The 13,183-nt window shown below is 42.8% G+C and overlaps 1 non-coding gene across 1 annotated transcript; it reads left to right on the top strand.

The window, feature by feature from the left end:
* The first annotated feature begins 4,802 nt into the window (after positions 1-4,802).
* Positions 4,803-4,874, top strand: trnap-ugg (transfer RNA proline (anticodon UGG)). The gene has a single exon. It is a non-coding gene; the product is annotated as a tRNA-Pro (tRNA).
* The last annotated feature ends 8,309 nt before the right edge of the window (positions 4,875-13,183 follow it).

The following is a 13,183-nucleotide window of genomic DNA, read 5'->3' as shown; positions in this document are numbered from 1 at the left end:
GATTTGATTGTGTACTTACCCAGCGTTACTTTTCACTTTTCTGTATGTGCACATATTCCTGTTATCCACAAACCACTGTAGTTATTTAAAGCAACTAAACGCAATAACTTCATCGTCACTCTTGTAACATTAAAACCCAATATTCACTGGCGCTGTTTAATCTGTGAATAACTAGGTGAGTGCATGTTTTTTCAGACAATGGCCAATTCTACCTGTTCACCAAAAGCAAGCATGTGCAAATATGTACATTTATTATTTGGACCTTATTATATTAAACCTATTGTAAAATAAAATACAATATTAGTAAAGGCAAATACACTCACCTAAAGGATTATTAGATACACCTGTTCAATTTCTCATTAATGCAATTATCTAACCAACCAATCACATGGCAGTTGCTTCAATGCATTTAGGGGTGTGGTCCTGGTCAAGACAATCTCCTGAACTCCAAACTGGATGTCTGAATGGGAAAGAAAGGTGATTTAAGCAATTTTGAGCGTAGCATGGTTGTTGGTGCCAGACGGGCCGGTCTGAGTATTTCACAATCTGCTCAGTTACTGGGATTTTCACGCACAACCATTTCTAGGGTTTACAAAGAATGGTGTGAAAAGGGAAAAACATCCAGTATGCGGCAGTCCTGTGGGCAAAAATGTCTTGTTGATGCTAGAGGTCAGAGGAGAATGGGCCGACTGATTCAAGCTGATAGAAGAGCAACTTTGACTGAAATAACCACTCGTTACAACCGAGGTATGCAGCAAAGCATTTGTGAAGCCACAACACGTACAACCTTGAGGCGGATGGGCTACAACAGCAGAAGACCCCACCGGGTACCACTCATCTCCACTACAAATAGGAAAAAGAGGCTACAATTTGCACAAGCTCACCAAAATTGGACAGTTGAAGACTGGAAAAATGTTGCCTGGTCTGATGAGTCTCGATTTCTGTTGAGACCTTCAGATGGTAGAGTCAGAATTTGGCGTAAACAGAATGAGAACATGGATCCATCATGCCTTGTTACCACTGTGCAGGCTGGTGGTGGTGTAATGGTGTAATGGTGTGGGGGATGTTTTCTTGGCACACTTTAGTCCCCTTAGTGCCAATTGGGCATCGTTTAAATGCCACGGCCTACATGAGCATGTCCATCCCTTTATGACCACCATGTACCCATCCTCTGATGGCTACTTCCAGCAGGATAATGCACCATGTCACAAAGGTCGAATCATTTCAAATTGGTTTCTTGAACATGACAATGAGTTCACTGTACTAAACTGGCCCCCACAGTCACCAGATCTCAACCCAATAGAGCATCTTTGGGATGTGGTGGAACGGGAGCTTCGTGCCCTGGATGTGCATCCCACAAATCTCCATCAACTGCAAGATGCTATCCTATCAATATGGGCCAACATTTCTAAAGAATGCTGTCAGCACCTTGTTGAATCATGGCCACGTAGAATAAAGGCAGTTCTGAAGGCGAAAGGGGGTAAAACACAGTATTAGTATGGTGTTCCTAATAATCCTTTAGGTGAGTGTATAAACGGAATATATTTGTTATAAATATAACAGATATAGTTTTATATTCACTGTATTTTCCATTTTATGGGATTCCAGAATAATTTCTGTATCAAATTTAAACTATTGAGATATCATATTAAAGATATAGGAAAGACCAAACACATGTGCAGTATCCGTTTTTTTTTTCTTTCTTTCTGTAATTTCTGCTTTAAGTTTAACTTGGTATTCACGTCATGCCATGTGTTCTGTGTCATGCTCACTGTCACTATCTCTTTAGCATTCTGTTTAACTTCTTCATCACTTCAATGCTTCAGTTGCCCATTCATTAACCTAATGGTCAAATCTCTAATATAAAAACCATCAGACTTCCTCTTTATGTTTAAAAGACAAAAAAGTTCAAACTAAAAAATGCATTCGTGGAGGGTTCTGTTGGTCTCCTCCGGCAGCACCAGGAGCTGGAATGGGGCAGGCAATAGTCCACGTGTCCTAGTACAAAGTAATGAGGGGCTCCGACAAAAATTCAGCTTCTGCTCTGGTCCGGGTTTGGCAATACAAAGAAATTACAATGTCCATGTACAGTCCAAGAAAACAATGGCCGGGTTGAAAAAAAAAAATGCAACAGAAAGACGTTGCATCAAAAGAGTTAATTAAAACCCAATGCCTTTGCTGTATTAAGTCCATTTGTGGCTAAAAATACTGATCCAAATCTTCAATAAGTCATCCTTTAATCCACAATGGGAATCCATAAAGGCAAAAAAGTTAACATTTAAATTCTAAAAGAGGATCTCTAAAATAAATGCTAAAAACAGGGGATGCCAGAGGAGGCATGAAAGTAACAGTATCCACAGGTTGTTCGTTCTTATCCTTTGAAACACTACTGTAGTTCAAAAAGCCTGTACGCTATCCCTTCTCTGGATACTCTCGCTAGCGTTGCAGAGGTCGCCTCAGCTCTCCTCTGGGTCTCTTAGCCCTTTCCGTTACTTGTCCATCAAGTCCTTCGTTCGCCTTTGGCTCCACGTTTCTTTCCCGTTGCTCTGCAATCCCGTCCCCCCCAGCTCCACCCCGGGAGCATTTTATCTCCAGCCTAACAGGTGCTCCTCATGGTCAATTATTGAATTTCGTAGAACCTGGCGAATAAGCGGGTACTCTCATGAATGCGTGATTAGCCATGTGTATATTTAAATCAATCAATCGTAAATAAAACTCGTGCATTTCCGTGAAGTGGGGCGGGACATTCAAAGTAAACAAACGTGATTTTAATGGGAATAATGTGATAATATAAGAGGTTTAAAGTGAATTAATAAAACAAAACAAAAAGCAATAAAAAAACACACAAAACAAATACCAAAATAGGCTAACGCCCATTGCTAGTGATGCAGTAAAGGGACACTGTTTGGAATGAATGAGAATTGTGCATTCTTACCGATGCCCCACAACGATCACACCTTTTGATCGATCAGCTATTTAACTCTTTCATCAACCTCCATTACCTATAACATAATTCTGAGAAATATACCTTTTCTTTCAAGTGTGCTGCAGGAAACATCCACTTATTTATAATTCGTTTTATGTCACTTGATTGCTGCAAGAAAGGCAAGGCGGTAAGGCTGTAGAACACTGCTACATTATGCATCTTGCACTATGGTGTCGGTAATATAGTTTTTTCGTGCAATACTTATTTATATTGTATTCATAATTCGTTTTGTCACTTGTTTCTTGCATACTGTTTTTATTTTGTGTGTTTTTTTCTTGTTTCAAAAATAAAGAAAATCTAAGACATGAAGCTATGCAGTTTCTGTGTGAGTGTATGAACACAATGATCGGCGGTGGAATTGGCTGCGATGCCAGGGGCACCAGCTAAAATCTTGCCTAGGGCATCAAATTGGTCAGGGCCGGCCCAGGGCGGAATGACTGATGTGCGGTCCTAATTAATCGGCTACGTAAATCATTCCTTTCCGACCGAACCTGTAACGCTCAAATAAATAATCTGTATAATTTATTTAGCCATCTAACTTCAAGTTAACCTGACACTGAGCAGGTTTGATTTTTGTTTGTCCGTGTTCCACCTCGGGGGGTAAATTCAATAAACTATGCGATACATAAAAACTGACCTTTAAATAAACAGTATTCATCTATCGAGAATCTATGTTCATGGTTTGTATAGAAGTATTTCCACATATGCATCTGGACACTCGGGCAAGCCAGCTGAGAAGTCGCTCAAGTCGCCGCAGCTAAGTATCGCCTTTTTCTCTCGCGTTTCCTAGTTTAGTTAAGAGTTACATTGATTGTTTACGTGGTTTGTTTAGCTAAGAATGATATATCTTGCACCTGTTTTGTAGTAAGAGCAGCGACTGTTTGTTAGTGAATTTAGCAAGTTACTTATATATACTTTAAAAGCTAATACACTCCTCTCTATGCTCACCAACAACAATGTTGGCGACGATGACGGCTAAAGTAAGGAGAAATAGAAATGCCACTTCCATTCACTCCAATTATTATTGTTGTTATTATTACTAGGGAAAGTGTTCAAAAGAGGAGCGGTGAAGGATGGTGGGTTCCTCAGCGCAGGGTTGAGTCCAGCACTGGCGCCTTGTGTTCGCCTCTCAACAGGTAGTCGCCGCCCGAAAGCTAACATCGCCTATGGACTATTTGTATTCGCTGCTTTGGACTGTCTTGTGTATATGTATAGTAGGTTTAGATATTGTAGAATGTAAGTACTGTTAGCCTGTAGTTGTTTTTTTCTAGGGTGACTGAGGCTCCCCTTGTCACCTTAATATCAATGTTGGGTGGCGTAGTGGGTGTTTGCTGAGGGTTGGTGGCGTTTAGCCGCGTCTCTCACACTGTACTTCTGCGGCGACATACGGTACAGTGTGGTTAAGCACTGCCATTGATCAAAGACGGGAAAGCGCTTTCCAGGTAGTTGACATATGTTGACCTATGTTTTTATTTTACTTTAACTAGGTTTCTGCTGCTAAACTGCCTGCTAAACTGCTTGGTTGATTTCAGATGTACCAAACTCTATGTAATACATGATAATTGTTGTTTCACCTTTTCGGAAATCATCTGAATCGTTTAATTTATCCACATTATCTGTTAACTTGTGTGTGAAGTGCTGATCCAGAAAGGTGGTATTGCGATCTTTCGGGAGCTTTATAAGCTACTATTCAAGGGATCACACAAACAATCTGGAAAGGCGTTACACGGGAACGCCTCCAGCTGCTGGAGAGGAGAGCGCCGCTTCCTACGTGGCACCATTCTCTAGTAAGTTTGCTGAAGTTGTAGAGATAGGTGGCTCGTTGGTCTAGGGGTATGATTCTCGCTTTGGGTGCGAGAGGTCCCGGGTTCAAATCCCGGACGAGCCCTTCTTCTTACTCTTTTCTCGTTTGTATACATTTGTTAATGTTTGAAGCCTATGCTAGATACAAGATTTACATACGGGGCAAATTGCACCATACGCGCAAATACACTCTGCAATAATTGGGCAATTGTAGCCACACCTGAGCGAATCACTGTATTAAACCCGTGAGTATTTGCAGGACAAGATCAGTTAATTATTTCACATCGTTTTTTGAACTGTGAAGGACCTGGGTAGTTTCTGAAATTGGTTTCACAAACCTTGATTAACGCATTGTGGTACAATAGTGATAATCGGAGTCTCTGAAACCAGCCCTTGAAGCTGCATTTTAACAATGTGAAATACACCGGTATACACAGAAAAATCCAGGGCATATTTTCGCATAAGGTGGCATTACAATCAGTGGCGTATGGAGGCGAGCAAAATGAGGGCGACGCAGAATATTTTGGGGGAAATGTGTGAGATTCTAGCAACAAGGTGTGAGACCGTGAGATGGAGCCTCAATGCGTGAGACTCTCTCCCACTTTGTGAGATTTGAGAGCTATGTGTAACCAAGCCTGCTGAGATCCATCTCCATGCGTGTGTGTGTCAGCGTGGTGATATGCTCAGCGCAGGATTGAGGGTGTCTCCTAGGTTCTTAGCGGATGAAGAGGGAGAGAGTGTCGTAGATTCTAAGGGGATTGAGATGGAGAGGTCAGCAGAAGCTGAGGTCAAAGGGAGAAAAAAATAGATCAGATTTGTAGAGGTTGAGCTTGAGGTGGTACAAGTGCATCCAGGTGGAAATCGCAGAGAAAGAAGAAGAGATGTGAGAGGGTGTCAGAAGATGGAAAAGACAGGAATATATGGGTGTCATCTGCATAGAAATGGTAGGAGAAACCATGGAATGTGATGAGGTGGCCCAGGGAGCTAGTATAGAGAGAAAACAGAGAGGCAGGAGAGGAGGATGGAGTGATCGATGGTGTCAAATGCTGCAGAGAGATTAAGGAGGATTAGTACTGACGAGACTGAAATTGCCTGAGCACAGCTGAGGGAGTCCGTGACTGTCAGGAGACAGTGGAAAAACTGTGAGAGTGGGGGGCTCCCCCCGGAACGAATTGAGCCACTGCCCCCCCCCCACGAGGCTCAATTGTACAGCACTGTATTTAAATGTCTTGAATATTGTTGCATTTGTTTTTAATTTTAGCATTAAATATGAACCATTTATGATGATGTGCAACTAATTTTATTTATTTATTTATTTTAAATAGTGTGGCACAGTGGCACAGTGCTCCTATGGAAAAAACTAAGCGTAGAGCCCTGGGCTCGCATTTTGGAAGCAGACATACCTCCTATCCCATCTCTGTTACTTTTAAATGATGATGACTATTTCTCTCACTGCATCTCAAGGGTAAATTCTGCTTGCAGGACTGACCGCTGCCAAAAAAAGCTATTGTCTGCCAATCTCCCAATGCTACACCACAGCATATGTGGCTGGGTATGTATAAGGACATTACTAGGCTGGAATTTACTACAGCCCACATTAACAAAGCTCAAACATCCACACTCCACGTTTGGGGTCTGACCCTCTCTGCACTTTCCAACATCCCAAGTGCTATGATTTTAGTGTAATTCTTATCTTTTATTTCTATTGTAATGTAATTTTCTTTTTGCAATCTCCGAGACTACTGTATATAGTTAATTGTCTGGTTTGACACTATCTGTCATTATCGTTATACATTATCTGTTTTGATGAAAATTGATCACAAAAAAAACATTGCAAGTATTTATGGGCCAAATAATGATGACCCATCCTTTTTTCATAATTTTTTCACAAAACTAGACTTTAACACAACCTCTAGCTGAATAGATCACTCAAATACTAATAATCATTCCAGAGTGTGGTGCTCTGTAGTAACATTCAGGCATAATAGTAATGATCTTGGTCTCTGCGATAGTTGGTGATTGCAACATCCATTAATCAAAGAATATACAGACTTCTCTCGCATTGATTTCTATTTTACTTGTAACTCAATCATGTCAGAAATATCAGACTACAATTCACCCCATTATAATATCTGACCATGCACCGGTCACATTTACGTAAACAATCGACTCTTACAACAACCTCCCACTAGATGTCGCCTCATAACGTCACTGCTTAAAAATGAAGAATTTGACACAGTCTTGGAGAAAGAGTGCACATTCTTCATGGAAATGAACGATTCTCCAGAAATATCATCATCATTACTATGGGAAACGGCCAAAGTAGTATTTATGGAGGATAATCCATGCCAAAATTAAAAATAAATACAGAGGGAAAAGAATAAATAAATAAATGTTGAAATAAATAAATGGTGGACATAATGGATTTAAAATGTAAAAGTGTTAAAAAGGTCTTTGATCAAAACATTGCGAGTCTGCGTGCCACCGAACAGAAGTGGAAAAGGACCAAACTCCCAGCTGCCCTCGCAGTCTACCGCTCTGCACTGTCCACATTCTCGTCCTCTCTCACCTCAGTCAAGAAGTCTTACTTCCAATCTCTCTTTGAATCCACTGTCAACAACCCCCACAAACTCTTCTTCACCTTCTTCTCCCTCCTTGCTCCCCCTCCCCCTCCCCCTCCCCCTCCTCCCTCTCCTCCTCCTCCCTCATCTCTCACTGCTGATGATTTCACCTCCTTCTCCTCCAAGATTGCAGACATCTGCAGGCACTCCAATAGTCCCCCCTCCTCTCCCATCACACCCAAACCTCCCTCTGATCAAGCTTACTTTTCTTCATTCTCACCTCTCTCAGATGCTGAAGTTTCTGCTCTCCTCCTAGGTCACAAACCTACAATGTGTGCCCTGGACCCTCTCCCTTCTCACCTCTTCCAAGCGACCGCTCCTGATCTTCTCCCCTTCATCTCCTCCCTCCTCTCTGGCTGTTTCCCCTCTGCATTTAAACAAGCTGCTGTCATCCCACTGCTCAAGAAACCAACCCTTGATGCCACCTCTCCTCAGAACTAATGCCCTGTCTCCCTACTCCCCTTCCTCTCAAAGACTCTCGAGCGGGCGGTCCACCATCAGCTCTCTGACTTTGTCCCAACATTCACTCCTTGATCCTCTGCAATCCAACTTCCGCACAGCTTACTCCACTGAGACAGCTCTCCTGGCAGTCACTGACTCCCTTAGCTGTGCTCGGGTGGCCTCCATCTCCTCAGTCCTCATCCTCCTTGACCTCTCTGCAGCATTTGACACCGTTGATCACTCCATCCTCCTCTCCTGCCTTGCTGACCTTGGAATCTCTGGGACTGCTCTCACCTGGTTCTCCTCCTACCTCAGCGACCGGTCCTACCAAGTGACATGGCGAGGCTCCTCATCCACCCCCCAACCTCTCCTCACAGGCGTACCCCAAGGCTCTGTCCTGGGCCCACTCCTGTTCTCGCTCTACACTCGCTCCCTGGGCCCCCTCATCACATCCCATGGTTTCTCCTACCACTTCTACGCTGATGATGCCCAGATCTTCCTGTCTTTTCCCTCTTCTGACCCTCTCATACCCTCTCACATCTCTTCCTGCTTGTCTGCCATTTCCGCCTGGATGCACTTGCACCACCTCAAGCTTAACCTCTCCAAATCGGATCTCCTGTTTTTCCCCCACTCTTCCTCACCTTGTGCTGACCTCTTCATCTCGATCCCCTTCGAATCCACCACACTCTCTCCTTCCGCTAAAAATCTAGTAGTCACCCTCGATCCTGCGCTCTCCTACACCCAGCACATCACCACGCTGACACACACCTGTAGATTCTTCCTGAGCAACATACAGCGGATCCATTCCTTCCTCACCAACTACTCGACTCAGCTGCTCGTCCAGTCACTGGTCCTCTCCCACCTGGACTACTGCAACTCCCTCCTGGCCGGCCTGCCTGCATCCACTACCCGCCCACTCCAGCTCATCCAGAACTCTGCAGCTCGTCTGGTATTCTATCTGCCACGGTTCGCACACGCTACTCCACTGCTCTGCTCCCTCCACTGGCTCCGATACTGGCACGCATTCAGTTCAAGACATTGACCCTCACCTACCGCTGTCTCGACCACACAGCACCAAGCTACCTTCAGACACTCGTCTCTCTATACATCCCCTCCAGACCACTGTGTTCCTCCAGTGCCAGAAGACTAACTCTACCTCCTCTCCACTCTCCTTCCTCCAGAGCCTACTCCTTCTCATCCCTGGCCCCTAAATGGTGGAACGACCTGCCCACCGAAGTCAAAACGGCAGAATCCTTGACCTCATTCTGGCGCTTACTCAAGACACATCTCTTCCGGCAGTACTTGTAATATTAGTCCTTTCTCCCTGCTAGATAGCACTTCACAGTTTTATTATGCTTCTCGTGTTCTTGATAGTTTTCCTCCTTGCTCCCTTTCCCGTAGCCCTTGACTGTGACCCTACATCTTGACAGCACTTAGCTTTCACTGTCCAGGACGTAGGACCTCACTTACTGTACTTGTGTAAATTGGAATTTGTAAAATCTATTGTTTTGAATTGCGATGTTTTAGTTTAATTGAATTTGTAATGATTGCCTTTTACTTAACTGTATTTTTGCACTTTGTTTTGCACTTATGTTGTAAGTCGCCCTGGATAAGGGCATCTGCCAAAAAATAAAAATAACTATACGAATATGCTAAGATAACTCCGCCTTTTATTTGTATTTATTTTTATCGATGCATTAAGGGATTTACACGGATTCGCTACTTCAGAGTTAGTTAACATGCATTCGTCACCGCCCACACAGTTCACATTTTCATTCATTTTGTGGCATATTTTTACTTTTATTCTTGTTTAAAAAACAATCACTATAGGCTAGTCTATTGATTATGGATGCGGCTGTTTTAGGAGTATTTGCAGCGCAGTCGTGGGCAGATCAATAAACTGTTGGACAATCTCAGGTGATGTTAATGGTTTGATGGGAAATTGTGCTTATTGATGAAGTCTGGGATGATGGTCCCAAATCACTGTTGCATTGTCCCTGTTGCCAGACACGCAGCAATGCTCAGATGTTCTGAAAGTCGCCTTGGATAAGAGCGTCTGCTAACAAATACACAATAATAATAATAATAATAATAATAATAATAATAATAATAATAATAATAATAATAATAATAATCCATTGTCAGCACTGCTGGCGTGTGATCGCTCGCAAAGCGCATCACTGTAACAGATCTTATTGTGTATTTGATCTTCTCTAACTGTAAAATATGTATGTTTTGTGTAATTCGCCCTGTGTTAAGAAAATTAATGTATTAATAAATTATTAATCCTGCGCAAACCAACCCGGGACACATGACTCGTAGGGGCACTGGATTCAGCGTAACACCAGTGAATGACCAGTTCATTAACAAACAACATTTCTGTCCAATCTATATCGTAACTCTCCATCATCATAATATCGCTGTAACACGGCAGGTGCGTTTAGTCGTCTTTCATTGCTGCCATTTGCCAACTCCTAACGAGTTAGTGGACCTGGTGAGACCATATTGTTACTGTATCTCTCCTCGACAGATCGCTGTTTGCTGCTCATTTCTAATCAAAACTCTCCTCAATGCTCGCGTCTCTGCTGGCAGTTTAAACATGACGGCTGCAGTCAAGCAAATAACTTTTGGTGGAGACGGCTTTACCCCGCCCCCGCCCCCTGATGTCACTGGTTCTTTGAATCCAGACCAGCAAGTTTTTGGTGCCAGAAAAAGTGGCTCCGTGCCGCCGGGAGCCAGTTCTTTTGCGGTGGAAAATCAAGGAACGGTACTAAATTAGGCACCGGCTCCGAACTGGCACCGGCTCCTTGTCGGTGGAAAAGCGCTATAGACTGCCGCTCTGCGTTCGGAAACATAACTGTGCGTTCGAGTTACAGCGAATACAAAATAAATAGCAATAGGCGGCTGTGTGTGTATTCATGTGTTTGTTGCGGTTCTCTTTCCTTTTGTGTCATATTATAATTCTGAAACTCTTTGATTCGGGTAATTAAAGAGTCGGTAATTATGACTGAAAAGTAATTAAAAGTAATTATTTTTCCACACTATTAAATCTACCCGCATTTGGAGGGTGTCGGGTGTTAATTTTATTCCCTGCTGCGGTGCTTATATCCACCCCGACCAAACCGTCTTCAAAAGTGTAAATCATACGACCTTATTTTGGCAAATATATACACAAATTCATATACCTTCCTAACTGAGAAGTGTAGGCTTGTGGTAAAGGAGTTAAGGAGAATGCTTTTAAGTTTTGTGTTTACGACAGGCCTGTGCTCACCAACGCACAACAGATAACGTCCATGCTGGAGCCGCCCAATTGACACACGGACTGCCATGCCCGTCTCCACAGAGACCAGCACCACATTGCAACTGAAGATTTATTTTGTGAAACTCAGACAATCAAGGCACTTTATATATTCCATAGACCAGGGCAACATACCCAAATACAAACTACATGCTGCTAACAGAAGTGTTACCCAGCTTTTTCCTCAGTTTGGTAACAAACAATAAAAGTTGACTTAAAACTAACGTACTGACAATTAAGTAATTCTACCTCCGAACCAAAACACGAATAAGCCATGTTTGGTCTTAAAAGAAAGAGCATTAGCTAGCTAGAACAATCATAGGACCATTTATATTTCACATGCAATGCAACATCAACATTTGGTAGGAGAATTATTCACACAACCTAATTGATCCTGCACTGACATGGGCATCAGATCCAATAAGCCTCAAATTTAACATCAACGAGAACGAACACCTGTCTTGTTTGGTATCAACTGTAAGGTTATGCTTTGAGGGACTTGAACGTGTAATTGATAGAACTAAAACTTGACAATATAGAGAGTTAGAAACTCTAGGTAATATCTGAACCATTTTCACATTCCTCAAAGCCATCACACCCCCGATACACATTCTGTAGGAATCAAGGGAGAGGAATGGCAAAGACTGCTTTGATTCAAATTTCAATTTTATTACCCCACCCCTGACCAATCAGAAGTTTGGAAGGAGAGAGATTAGAATCTCTTTGTATCAAATGTATAAAAACAGAAAGTTAAAAATTGCAATTCAGAGTGACACAACTGAGAGCGGAGTGGAGTTGAGTGTTTATAGAAACAATCGACAAATTAACCCTCTCCAAGAAACCATTATCAAAATGATATAATCTCTTATCTAAAAATGACTCATCAATATCCCTTCCAATTGGCGACTGGGAAGATGATTTAGCAATCCACACTGATACCAGTTTCTGGACACAAATCTGCAAGAATATATTCACAACGACACCCATATCTTCCTGTCTTTTCCATCTTCTGACACCCTCTCACATCTCTTCTTCTTTCTCTGCGATTTCCACCTGGATGCACGTACCAACCTAGGAGACACCCTCAATCCTGCGCTGAGCATATCACCACGCTGACACACACACGCATGGAGATGGATCTCAGCAGGCTTGGTTACACATAGCTCTCAAATCTCACAAAGTGGGAGAGAGTCTCACGCATTGAGGCTCCATCTCACGGTCTCACACCTTGTTGCTAGAATCTCACACATTTCCCCCAAAATATTCTGCGTCGCCCTCATTTTGCTCGCCTCCATACGCCACTGATTGTAATGCCACCTTATGCGAAAATATGCCCTGGATTTTTCTGTGTATACCGGTGTATTTCACATTGTTAAAATGCAGCTTCAAGGGCTGGGTTCAGAGACTCCGATTATCACTATTGTACCACAATGCGTTAATCAAGGTTTGTGAAACCAATTTCAGAAACTACCCAGGTCCTTCACAGTTCAAAAAACGATGTGAAATAATTAACTGATCTTGTCCTGCAAATACTCACGGGTTTAATACAGTGATTCGCTCAGGTGTGGCTACAATTGCCCAATTATTGCAGAGTGTATTTGCCCCGTATGTAAATCTTGTATCTAGCATAGGCTTCAAACATTAACAAATGTATACAAACGAGAAAAGAGTAAGAAGAAGGGCTCGTCCGGGATTTGAACCCGGGACCTCTCGCACCCAAAGCGAGCCTCAGTCACCCTAGAAAAAAACAACTACAGGCTAACAGTACTTACATTCTACAATATCTAAACCTACTATACATATACACAAGACAGTCCAAAGCAGCGAATACAAATAGTCCATAGGCGATGTTAGCTTTCGGGCGGCGACTACCTGTTGAGAGGCGAACACAAGGCGCCAGTGCTGGACTCAACCCTGCGCTGAGGAACCCACCATCCTTCACCGCTCCTCTTTTGAACACTTTCCCTAGTAATAATAACAACAATAATAATTGGAGTGAATGGAAGTGGCATTTCTATTTCTCCTTACTTTAGC

Source organism: Amia ocellicauda, chromosome 19 (assembly GCF_036373705.1).
Source record: "Amia ocellicauda isolate fAmiCal2 chromosome 19, fAmiCal2.hap1, whole genome shotgun sequence".
Lineage (NCBI taxonomy): Eukaryota > Metazoa > Chordata > Actinopteri > Amiiformes > Amiidae > Amia > Amia ocellicauda.
The sequence above is the reverse complement of the archived record's forward strand: the minus strand, read 5'-3'. Positions and strand labels throughout refer to the sequence as shown.